The 13,910-nt window shown below is 36.7% G+C and overlaps 1 pseudogene; it reads left to right on the top strand.

Annotated features, from left to right (window-relative positions):
- Window positions 1-7,860: 7,860 nt before the first annotated feature.
- LOC143604372 (valine N-monooxygenase 1-like) lies at window positions 7,861-9,384 on the top strand (annotated as a pseudogene).
- Window positions 9,385-13,910: the final 4,526 nt, after the last annotated feature.

Below are 13,910 nucleotides of genomic sequence, written 5' to 3'. Positions count from 1 at the left end.
ATCAAGGGTATTGTTTATCCACCTAAGCTTAAGCATCAAAGTCACCAAGCAACCATTAGATACGATTAATGTACAATTAATTAATAGTCGTGTTCCTCACAACATTACATACCCCCGTTATCAAGCAATACCCCGAACCATCACCATAGGTGAGTATGCAAAATTTCATATTTAGGGCTTACATGTAGTGTGTCTCTTGTGGTCCGTTTCTTAATGGCAATGAGACGCGAGCAAGGGGCCCCACATGGCTAACAACGTGGATGATTAAGTCTGTAGTGAATTTGTACTTTTGTACTTTTGTGATCATGTTTATAGACTTATTTAAATATCCCCAACCCCACTTAGGAATTGTGAATACCCAGATGAATAATTTGCATACATACCCATGGTCTTCGGACCCGGGGCATCCCATCAATACAAGATTTAAGGTTATAAAACCATACGCCAATGAGGTGTAAAACACTAAACTAGCAGTTTAAGATTTATATCACAGGCTACACGGCATACTCTAACGTTAAACCTACACAAGCATCATATGATAACGTATTCAGATTTTTTTTATATTTCCACTTTTTTCATACCAATAATTGAGGCTTGAGTATGGCCCGACCTTTCATTACCTATCTTCAACGGACAAAACGCTTTACCCACAAAAGATCCCTTTCATTCTCAAGGCTGAGCCTACCGACACATCCCAAGTTAAGTGCATTTTCTTTTATTTATCTCATATTATTAGTAGTTTGAAAAACCAATTTCCGATTTTACTATCATTTTTCATTTTATTGCAAGAAAATTTCATTAAACTCTTGGGACATTTCAAAATTTATTTATTTATTTACGTTTTTTTTACTTATTTTTTTTCAATTCTTTTTTATTTTTACCAAAAATATCAATTTCCCATCCCCACACTTAAATTTTGCATTTTCCTTAATGCAAGGATAAGGACGACTTAAAATAAAAATAAAAATAAAATAAAGTCGGATTATAAAAAACTAAAAAAACTAAAAATTAAAAATAAATGCCAAATAAAAATTAATAAGCTAGATAATGGAGAAGACTTAGTTGGTAATATGCGAATGAAATATGATGCCAATGTCTTCTTTCCATGGATGCCCTCCAACTACGAACGCGCTCAGCAAATGGTAACTCCTTTTCTCACGAACGTAAGCGGCCAAACAAAACCAAACAAACATGTCTAAAAATGTATCTTATCAAAGTGATAGATATTAAGCATTTAAAGTGCATCAACAATAAATATATAAAATATAATAATCAGGAGCATATAAATAAACATGAAGTATACGAATCCAATACAACTCCATCCCCACACTTGTTCGTTTCATTATACTCAACCTCGGGGATCTCTTCTCTAGCTCACATTATCTTCAAACTAGCAAAACTTAAAAACGCAAAAACAAAGTCGAACTACAAAAACTACGTTAGCAACTCGATAAATTATACAAGACTCGAACGACTAGACCCTAAATCATGACTCAAAATACGTAACTTAAACACAAGGAATCACACTTGAAATAAAATACGAGGAATAACAAGAAAAACAAAAAACAAAAAAAAATCTGGATATACCCCTAGGCGCCGCACGACCGGGAGGTGATGGCCAAGCCGCGCGGCACGGCTTGCTTGCATATGCTCAAATATTGCCTCCGCATCATGCGGAGGGGAAAAGAAACCCCGTCGCGCGCGCGGAGGGGTGTTGACAGAAAGTTTTGACGATTTTGAGGGCTATTTTGCCTTAGAAAAATTTTTAGAAAATTACCCAATCATTCTTATGCCCATTTTATGTTACTTTTAACGTATAAAACTTACCTGACACCTCTTGAATTCTTGTAAATTCCTCTCTCCATGATGGTGATGATTTCTCGAAAATGACTCGACGACGCAAACAAAATCTAAGAAATACTAACGTTAGTGACTCAAAGAAAATAAAAATAAAATGAAAGAAATAATACAAACTCTACACTTGAGTTTTCACTCAAGTACTCATGCTATGCGAATCACGTGGCGGACCGAGTGGAGCTTCCTCCACCTCGGTAGAACTCCAATGCCCTCAAAGATTCCGAATCACGATCCGACCATTCATCAATCTTGGTCTTCTTCTTTCTAAGACCACGAACCTTCTCAAACTTACGCTTTTCACCACCTCGTTCTCCCACATACTTCACCATTTCCCAAGAACTAGAAACCGCTCGCTCCTTCCCCACACTTAAACTTACAGAACGAGAACAATCAAGACTAGGATCCATGCCCGAGATAAATGATTCTATCGAGTAAACTGGGTGACATGGATCAGTGAGACCGTCTTGACCACTCGGATGTCTCATGGACTTAGCCAAATAGGTGGCACTATCATCACCGTCTCTAAGAGTGATCTTACCTTCAAACACGTCAATGACCACCCTAGCAGTACGTAATAATGGACGACCTAAAATAATAGGAACTCTCTCGTCGGCCTCCATATCTAAAACAACAAAATCAGCGGGGAAAACCAAATTATCTACCTTAACGAGCAAATTCTCTATGACACCCCTCGGATACTTAACGGAACGATCGGCTAAAGACAACGTCATACGAGTAGGGGTGAGCTCTCCTAGGTCTAACTTTTCATATAAAGAATATGGCATGAGGTTTATGCTAGCTCCTAAATCGGCTAATGCTTGACATGTCGTATCACTTCCGAAAAGACATGGAATGGTAAAAACACCGGGGTCGGGTAATTTCTCTGTTACTTTATTTAGAACTACTGCAGAACACTCTCCATTTAGGGGCACAGTCGAAAGCTCCTCCAACTTATCCTTTCTTTTAAGAAGGTCTTTCAAAAATTTGGCGTATTTAGGCATATGTTGGAGGACTTCTACGAACGGAAGGTTGACATTCAATTGACTAAACATATTAAGAAAATTCATGTAATCTTTCGTGTACATTTGATTCTTTAGACGAGCGGGATACGGGACATAGGCTAGGTCAATGTTGTGTGGTGGTGGCCGGGCTCCAACCGGCTTCTTATCGGTGTTTTTCTTAACTTGCGGCTCTATGATTGGTGTTGTACTATGTGACTTACCTGGAGCCTCTACCTCTATCTCCTCATCTATCAACTCATCGTCCCTATCTTCCCTAATTTCTCTACTAACTACCTCCGGACCAAAAAGCCTACCACTACGAGTGGAGATGGTTTTCAATTGAGCAGTCGGATTAGTTGGAGGGATACCCGAAAATTGACCTGGGGGCCTTTCTTCCATACGACGAGCAATATCACCAACAGTCCTTTGAATATCGAGAATAGAAGATTGTTGATTCTTGAAGAGCAAATCGTGGTCGGCTAACTTTTTCTGTGTAGCTTGATCTCTCTCAAAGATTAGTTTCATCATCTCTTCCAAACGCCCAATTCCACCGTTCGAATCCTGCACATTATTTTGAACAATAGTACTATCGGTGTTATTATTATTAAAATACTGACCTTGTCCTGGAGCATAAGAATTTTGAAATCCGGGTGGTGCACCCGACGGACGCCAGTTAGCATTATTCTGTTTTGGGTTTTTGTAGGTGTTCCAATTCTGATTGTTGTTGTTGTAATTATTGGGAAACCTATTCTGACCAGCAACAAAATCGACCTGTTGATTCATCACCGGGCACTCCAACGTACCATGTCCAACCCTACAAAACTCATATTTGTCCACCTTAGCCTTCAGCTCCTTAACTAAGCTGGTGTACACCTCGAGCGCATGAGGATGTACTGTTGACGGGAGTGGAATTCCCGCGATGTGGCTCTTTGGCATAATCGGATTGAGAAAAGCTCTCAAACATCTCGTTACATTCGGTGACATTCTTCTTTGCCATTAAACTTGCTCCCGCGGCCATGTCGAACCGAACTTGGGTTTCGTAGTTCAACCCATTGTAAAATTTCTCCACGAGAGCCCATGGTGTAAGACCATTCTGTGAGCAACGGGCTAGCATGTTTTGAAAACACTCCCAATCATGACAATATATCTCCCCTGGTTCCATGTGAAAAGAATGAATCTGATCGCGAAGAACAACCGCTTTAGCAGGTGAGAAGTACTTCTTAATAAAAGGTGAACGTAATGCCTCCCAAGTAGTGAACGTGCCAGTTGGTTGAGTGTCAAGCCAAGTAGCTGCTTTACTTGCAAGTGAAAACAGAAACAGATATAAGAAAATAGCATCTTCGGTAGCACCTTGTAAATTAAAAGTTTTAAGAACGCGGTAAAGTCGGTTTATGTGAGCCGGTGCATCCTCGTCATCACACCCATTAAACTGATTGGTTTGAACGATGTTGTTCATGACGTATGACGGGATTTTCCATGAGTTGGGATTGTTGATTTCGGAAATGACGATGCATGACTGGTTTCCGGCTAAACCATCGAAGGCTTGAGCAGCAATAGTTCTATCGTCGGCCATTTGATTCTGATTTCTCGGACTTTCAGGCGGTGAACTGAGTGGAGATGATTTTTGTGATGAACTAGCCTCGTACTTCAACGGAGAAAATTCAATATCAGCAAGTGGTGGTCTTTGCAAGCGAAGATGTGGCATAAACCTGAAAAATGCAAAAGACCAAGTGAGTAGACTCGAAAATTTAAAAGTAAATAAAAATAAACTAAACCTTAAATTAGACTCCTACGACTCAAACAAAAATAAAAAAAAATATCACGTATGTAGCAAATAAGTCCAAGTACAATAAATAACGCAATTGCCAAGATTCCCCGGCAACGGCGCCAAAAACTTGATGTGCTAGAAACAGTCAATTAAATATTAACTAAACTAAACAAGTAATAAAAACTAGACTTAAGACTCAATTACACAAAACACTGGCAAGTGAACCGGTCAATTGTACTAAAGCTAAGCAAGTCCAGAATATCGAACCCACAGGACTCTATAAATTACGTTAATTAACTAATTAGACTCGACTTATGATACGACTATTTATTATTAATGTTTAAAGGGGGTTTTTAAACTAAGATTTAACTAAGAAAGCAAATAAACAAGTAAACGAGAAATAAGTAATTAAACACAAGATCGAAACCAATCAGAGAAGGAATCTACCTAGGTAAGAATCCCATGCATCAACAATCATCAAGCAATGGACAAATAACATGATTATGGAAACTGATTTCTAAACATTCATCTAGCAAACCCTAAAGGACCCTTGACTGAATCAAACGAAATAACAAAGAACAATTATTAGATTATTAAGCAATCAGTTATATTGATATTCTTACAGTTATCAAATAGGGTTAATTAATAGTATCTTAGGCAAACAATCTCACGAAACACTAAACCCTAGATAACTTGATAAGCTAACATGACATCATGAACATGGATCAACACAATAAGCAAGAATATTGTCACTATCTATCCTAGCATGCGATTGACCAAGACACACGAACAACTCCTCACCTTACAACCATTGGAATTTAGCAGAACATTCAAAACCCTAACCAACTATCAACAAGCTTCTACGATCTAATGGGCCCATTTGATCACAATAATCAAAACATCAAGTAATGATTAAACATAAACCCTAAATCTAAAGAACACAATCAAGAGATAAAAGATCTATGTGAAGCAATAGTTAACAATCAATCAAGATAATAAACACTCATATGCATCATGAAAGAAAAATCAAGTCTTTTACTATTAAAATAACGAAACCATAATCAAAACAATTGTCCAAAGCAAGAATCAAGTCAACACATGTTCATCAAACCTAGGTAGACATGGAGTGTAGCATAGAATCATTATTAATAAAAAAATCCTAAACAAGTATTAAAAACAAAGAGGAAAGACATGACAAATAATGAACAAGAAACGAAGGTTAGAGCGATAAAACCCTTTGCATTTGATCCTTGAACACCCGGATGAAAGAACTCTTGATCCTCCTTGGTTCCTAGCTTCAAATCACCTTCAAAACCTTGGAAACCCTCTCAAAATCGGTTGGAAATAAGCTTAGAATAGGATTGGTTATAAAGTTGTATATATAGAACGCATAATGGGCTTGGCTTGCAAAATTTGGCAGCCCAAAAGGCCTAGGCGCCCGGTGGTTGCCTTGGCCCTTGCCTTAGCGCGGTGCGGCGCCCTCAAACAACTACATGAACATAAATCAAAACTCGTAAATGAAGTAATCATGTAATCAATGACGAGCAAAACGAACAAAACACGAACTTAGCATTCACATGAAATGGTAGAAAGAATTAAAGCTTAACACTCAAGACACCAAAAGATATAAAACATAATAAATAGATAAAACTTGACTCAAAATCTTAAATAATAAAAGATAAACAAAAATCGAACTAAAACGAACTCAAAACGTTAAGGAAACACAACTTTTAACGGGATACGAGATGTATAAATAGACATATATCACTCCCGATCCAAATCTCATGCGATGCGCAAAAATAAACGCCTAGAAATCCTAAAACGACGTTGAAACGTAAAGTCGTCGAATATAGGTCTATCATTGAAGTAGTCCTTCATCAAACGATCGTTCGCATCAAGACGATCCCGAATGATTTACGATCGCCTACATTGCGAAGAAGAACCAGTAGAGCTAGACACTATATTATTGGCGATGACCCACATTGCGCTCTTGACCTCTTCCCCCTCCTCCAATGCTTGTTGGTGCATTTGATGAATTTTCCGTACATCCTTAATTACTTGATCTCAAATGTCAGAAGATTTCGGGGAATCCATTTTGAATAAGTATGAAATAAAATGGTGAAGAAGTATGAAAAGGTGAAAATGGTTGAATTGATTTGGTATTTATATTTGAGTTTGTATATAAAATGCTGAAAATGGTTGTATTGTTTTGGTATTTATATTAACTTTTTTATTTTATTATTTTGACCGTTGATCAATAGTTGGATTTTTAAAATATTATTATTTTAATCTAAGTAAAGGGCGAGGAAAAAACACCCCCCCCCCCTCTTATCGCCCAGTTAGTCGCGGGGAGGGGGGAGGTGTTGTTCCAAGTCCTTGTCTCCCCAAATCACCCATAAACGTCAGCTACTACACATGCCCTAATGGGTTCGTTTAAATGTATAAATATAAAATTGATATTGTCTAATGGACTATCTCTGGTTTTTTTAAAAAAAAATTGATGAGCCCTTGTTTTTTCTATTACACAACCGCCAAATTCGCTTTTCGATGAAACCTTGTTTTTTCAATTACATAACCGGAAAATTCGCTTTATTTAAATGGATAATGATAGTTTTATATTGTTTCATACACAAAAGTAACGTGTAACTTTTCGGATAATAATTTGTTACTAAAGTTAAAAATTAAAAAACCATTTGTATGAGAAAATACTTTTGTGATTAAAATAAATCAAAAATTTGTGATTGGTTGGTTTTGATTTTCTCACTTATCGTATTAAGAAACATTTCTCGCATTAACTTAATATATTTAACGAACATAAACGAACGAACAAAACGTGATCATGTTAGTTTGTTCATTAAATAAATGGACATAAACAAACTTTCTGCCAAACAATATTTAAATGTTTGATTCATTTAAAAGTCCACATCAAATGATTGTCTCGACCTTACAAGACCTTCATATTGAAATAAACTATATAGTAAAACCAATTAGCATGTTCATATTTTATTGTGGTCATTTTTTATACATAATTTGGTCCTTTTGATACACAAATGGGTCCTTTTTTTATATACAATTTGGACCAAATCAAATTTGCATAATAGAAAATCGTAACAAACCCAATTATCAAGTTCACATTTTTAAGCAAATTTCTATATAAACTAAACCTTAATTAAACGTACCTCCCTCAAGTAATTTCGAACTTACATTCAACATCATAAATCTTCATCATCACTAATGATGTCTTTAACTGTCTCACTACTCATCATCCTGCTCTATTTAGTTAGTAGGTTCATAAACAAGAAATCTTCAAGCAACCAACATTCATTACCACCTGGTCCAACCCCTTTGCCATAAATCGGATGCACGGTCGGTTTTTTTCGAAATAAACCGACTTTCCGATGGATCCATAACCTCATGGACCAATATGACACCCCGATACTTTGTATCCGGCTAGGACCTTCAACCCACATCATTGTTATTTCGTCCCAAGACCTTGCATGCGAGATCCTCAAAAAACAAGATAGAATATTCAATTCCAGGCCTTATTTCTTGTCAGCTATAGTTGACAGTGGATTAATAAATATTCGAAGTGTGAGCAAACATTTCGTAGGAAACGTATTGAGGAATGTGTTTTTCGGGAAAAGATTATTCGGTCAAGGAATGGAAGATGGAGGGCCGGGTAAGGAAGAAACTGAAGTTGTCGACGCTCTTTGTACCGTTCTAAAGTATCTTTATGCATTTTGCATCACTGATTATTTGCCATGGTTAAGAAGAAAGATTGACTTTGATGGCTATGAAAAGATGACACGGAAAGCAATTGAAATTGTTCGAAAGTATCAAGATCCATTGATCGATGAAAGAATTCAAATGTGGAGCAATGGCGCAAGAACGGGAAAATGTGATTTGCTTATGCTCTTATTAAACATGAAGATCCTAAGCTTACACCAGAGGAGATTAAATCCCAACTTCTTGTTTGTTTTTCTCCTATCAATTACTTTATTATAATTCATATGCACATGATAATATAGTTTTGTTTGGCACAATATCTTTTTTACTTTTACACATTTCATATATGTTTGCATGACTATCTTTTCCAAACTCATATCTGTGTCTTACCAAACTTAGGAACTAATGGCTGCCTCAATTGATAATCCATCTAACGCGACAGAATGGGTAATCGCCGAGATGATCAATGAACTTATGATCCTTTAAAAAGTAGTCAAGGAGTTAGATCATGTTGTAGGGCGCCCAAAGCTAGTCGAAGAGCGCGACCTACCCAAACTCAATTACTTAAAAGCATGCATCAAGGAAAGTTTTAGGTTGCACCCTTTTGACCGTTTTATACCACCTCATGTTTCAACAATGAATACTACTGTTGGTGGTTACTTTATACCAAAGGGTAGCCATATTATCCTAAGTCGTCTTCGGTTGGGAAGAAATCCAAATATGTGGGTAGACCAATTGCGGTTCAACCCAGATCGACATCTACATGGGGAAGGAAAACAAGTGCTTCTTTCGGATAATGACTTGAAGATGATCTCGTTTAGCACAGGGAATCGTGGTTGTCCTGGAATAGGGTTAGGCACAACGATAACTACAATGTTGCTAGCAAGGATGGTCCAAGGGTTTACCTGGGAGGCACCGTGTAATAAGCGGTCCGCCGAGCTTCTCGAAACTAATGATGGCATTTCCTTGGCTAAACCACTTATAGCAATTGCTAAGCCACGACTGCCTAGTCACATGTACCCTACATACTGATGGGGAAGTATCGTTTTCAGCATGACGTAGATGTATCTATCATATATAAATATTGTTTGTGTTTTCTTCTACCAAAAATAAAATGTCATGAGCCAGAGATTAATGTACCTTGACCCGACTAGGGGCTGTTTTCGTTTAGCAATGAGGGATATGAGAGAGGTTGGTTATGGTGACTTGACACTTGGCTAGGGTTAGTTTAAAGTCAACCTAACCAAACCATGGTTTGAAATTTATTATGTGTTGCTTTTAATTACGTAACGAAGTTTAAATCCATTATTTATTTATTGAATCATGATAAGTAATTATTCACCAACATCTCATATGTATCTCCATTGATTAAATCATGGACACGTACACACATATATGAACTACGTACATATATAATATGTATTATACCCGTTATAATAACATTTTATGATGATAATAATAACTAATGAATTAATAAAAATTATCATTTTCCTTAAAGATAATTATCTAGACATGTCATAAGGACTGTAAATAATAAACCTGATGTAAATATGTATATTGTACGATTTTTTGGTGTGTGATCAATTTGAGATCATATATGGAGGGTAACAATCATGCATTTTGTGTCTTGGGCACAAGATTTACACAAGATTCAACATCCATTAAAGTAGACAGTGGTGAACATTTAGCGACATCTCACTGCCTCTAATGATATAAAGACTTAACGTCATCCTCAACACCCATTTGTATAAGCCTTAGCTTGATAACAATGGTGTATGGTACAAAATCAATTATCCTTCTGTAATAGATATCAAGTTGAGCATGAGACATGACTTAGCGTCAATAAGACGTTCAATTATTATATTTCTCACATAAATGTATTTGGCTGAAAATTCGGTGACGATGTTTTTTACGAATTCAAACCATGTGTAAATTTCTGTCACTTGGTTGAAATCAATGGTACAATTTCTATGTAGATTATTTATTTTTGCAACTCCAAGTTTTATTTGTCTATGTAAATGCAAGATAATGTGATTTAGGTGTAAAAAATTGTATTTTAAAAGGAAAAAGACCTATTAACTTATTAAAAAATATGAAAGGGTTTTGGCTCAATTTCCATTGGTGACCTTGCAAACTTTTGGTCAGATTTAGTCTGTTAAAAAAAATAAATATATAAATATATAAACAATCTAATGTGATATAAGGCGTCCCATTCATGATTTGATCCTTAGTTATGTAGGAGTTTTAAACTCAAGTGATGTTGTGTTTAAACTTTTTAAATACGAAATGCTAATGACATGTTATTTTTAACATAACAAGTTAAGACTTTATTGTTTCGGGGCAGTTAAACATCGAATCGTTAGTACAAGATCAATAAAAAGTAAATTGGTAATGATGTCACACCCCATATCGGGCCTGGTCGTGTGACCAATAATTGGTATCGTTTTTGTAAATAAATCAGAGTTACGGATTAAAGCGGGAAATATAGGCGTGGATTAAAATTAAAATATTTACATATCAAAAGACGGGATTATAAAATACACGTTTAGTGTTTACAAAATATTCATTCTTTATATAAAGCACCATTCAAGTTAATATTTAACAAAAATTATCTGAGCCATCCGATCGCCTATTGTCAACTTCGATTCTTCAAGCGGCTATTCTTCATTACCAGTAAAACAATTTGAAAATACGTCAGCAACACATGCTGGTGAATAAGTTGACGCATAAAATATTTTATTTACTTAATTACCCCTCGAGACATAACTTAGGTATCGGCCCATCGTGGCTTATGAATAATCAAGTTAAAAACTAAAACACAATTATAAAAATAATCTCAACTCGAAACCACTCAGCAAACACCGCAACGTTCGAGATTACTTAGCTACCATCTGTATACACATGATTACCTTCTCTCGGACATAACTTAGGTCCGGCCCATCATGGCGGAGACATATAAACAGGTGTGGCGCGGTGTGCCCACCGTCTAACCATATATGTAAGGATCTAAACAAACGTACACGACAGTTTGAGGGCCAACGATTACTTTTCTTCATAATATTTTAGAGATACGAGATCTCATGTAATCAATAAATTTAACTCGATAATACAAGTTATAAAAGTTGGGCGTATTCACCTTTAAAGGATCAGCTTCACTCCACTGATCGGTCTTTCTTTAGATATCTCGGACCTATAGTACAAGTATAACCTTTTGTTAATACTAGATCTTTAATCTAGCTTAAGACTTTTAGTCTCTTTTGTATAACATTTTACCTTGATTATATTTTCTTATGAACCTTTAGTTCAAAATACTTTTCTTTCTTTAACAAGTTTAAACTTTTAGTTTCACTTGTTTATTTTTCTTTAACACTACGTTACGTTTCTTCTTAAACGTATACTTAATTTCTTTACTTATTATTTAAGAAATTCAAATGATAATAATAATAATAATAATAATAATAATAATAATAATAATATCAATAACAAAGATATATTTTACATCATTATATCTTATTTATGTTTTTCTTTGTTATATTTTCTTTATTTATTTCTCGAGGTATCAAGTATACTCGACTAGGGTCTACGCTCCTATAATATTATATTGATATTTTATTTGGGCATTAGCCCAACCTTGTTTGCCTTATATTTCTAGACGCTCGGGCAACACTTATTCGCTTTCACGTTTATCGAGAATCTTTATCAACAATTACTTGTCACGCAAATCAAGGTTCACCGGTTTACAAAATTCGTCGGCACGCACTTCGAGGCGGGGCGTCGGGTCGCCTAAGGGTAGAACGTTCTTCAAGGTAACATCAGGATCGACACGGTTTATGAGGTATAACGTCAGGTTTTTGGCACGAAATTCGAAGTAACGAGTGTCGGGTTGGTGGCACGCAAAACGAGGTAGAGTGAGATAGATGTGTAAATTGAGTTGTGATGTAAGAATGAGGGCTGATCAACTGACCCATCGCGTACGCGATGGGTCTTGCCAAGTACCAATCGCGTACCACGATTGGTTAACGGATCTTTAATTATTATTTAATTGGATAGCGATACACGATGGGCCTACTTGGAGGTCGTCGCGTATCGCGAATAGGCTTGTTGTATCACCCCATAGTTTTGCCACGTGTGCCACGTGGGGACACGTGGCGGGCACACGTCTGTTGTCGGACCACGTCATCGCAATATGCGATGACGTTGGGTCTTGAGGTATCGCGTATCGCGATAAGACAGAATTTTTTTTTTAATTTTTAGTCCTTTTATTTTGAAATTTGACATTTTAGATCCGTTATTTTCGTGATGTAAATCCTCCCCACCTTGGAATGAATCTCGTCCGCGAGATTTACTTCTTAAGAAAAGTGGGGGTACTTTTTCTTCTTTTCGGATTCTAATTCCCAAGTTTCTCGTCGGGAGTCCCATTTAACTTTGACCATTTTTAGAGTTCGTCTCTTAAGTTTTTTTATTTTAGAATCTTCTATTTGTAAAGGTTGTTCTACGAACTTAAGGTTTTCATTTATTTCGACATATTTTAGAGGCATTGACAAAGATTCATCGGCTAGACATTTTCGCAGATTAGAGACGTGGAATACATCGTGTATCCCTTTCATTTCTAAGGGTAGTCGCAAATGGTCTGCGACAATACCGATTTTCTCGAGTATTTCGAATGGCCCAAAAAAGCATGGACTAAGTTTTCCTTTCATACCGAAGCGAACAACACCCTTCCAAGGAGAAACTTTCAATAAGACTCTATCGCCTACATTGAATTCCAACGGCTTATGACGGATATCGGCGTAACTCTTTTATCGGTCTCGCGCCATCTTAAGTCGTGCACTGATTTGTAATACCTTGTCGGTGGTTTCTTGGACTATTTCAGGTCCAGATAATTGATTATCTCCAGTTTCAGACCAGCATACCGGTGTTCTACATTTTCAGCCGTATAACGCTTCGAACGGTGCGGCTTTAATACTCGTGTGATAATTGTTGTTAAACGAAAATTCCATTAGGGGAAGATGGTTATCCCAACTTCCTCCTAAGTCAATAAAACAAACGCGGAGCATATCTTCAAGTGTTTGAATTATCCTTTCGCTTTGCCCATCGGTTTGAGACGTAAAGCGAATGTCTCGGCCAAAGATGATAGACAACGACACTCCATGCAACGTGACGATGTTGTTTACCTAGATTCGCGCTAATCTATCCATCGAATATGTGTCGTTGATAGGTATAAAATGTGCGGACTTGGTTAACCTATCGACGATGACCCAAATTGCATTATGATGTCGTGTGGTTTTCGGAAGTATCAAGATCAAGTCCATGGTTTTCATTTCCCACTTCCAAACGGGGAGTTCGGGTTGCTGAAGCAATCCTGAGGGCTTTTGATGTTAAGCCTTGACTTTTAAACACGTCAAACATTTTGCAACATGCAAAGCGACGTCCTTTTTCATTCCATTCCAAAAATAGTTCAGCTTAAGGATTTAATACATATTTCCTCTACTAGGGTGCATCATATACTTGGATTTGTGAGCTTCACTCAAGATCTTTTCTCGCAGTTCTTCAACGAT

This window comes from Bidens hawaiensis, unplaced genomic scaffold (assembly GCF_021521415.1).
Source record: "Bidens hawaiensis isolate Kalapana, Puna unplaced genomic scaffold, B.hawaiensis_p1.1 tig00064914_1, whole genome shotgun sequence".
Taxonomy (NCBI): Eukaryota; Viridiplantae; Streptophyta; class Magnoliopsida; order Asterales; family Asteraceae; genus Bidens; species Bidens hawaiensis.
This window is presented reverse-complemented; position numbering and strand designations above follow the sequence as displayed.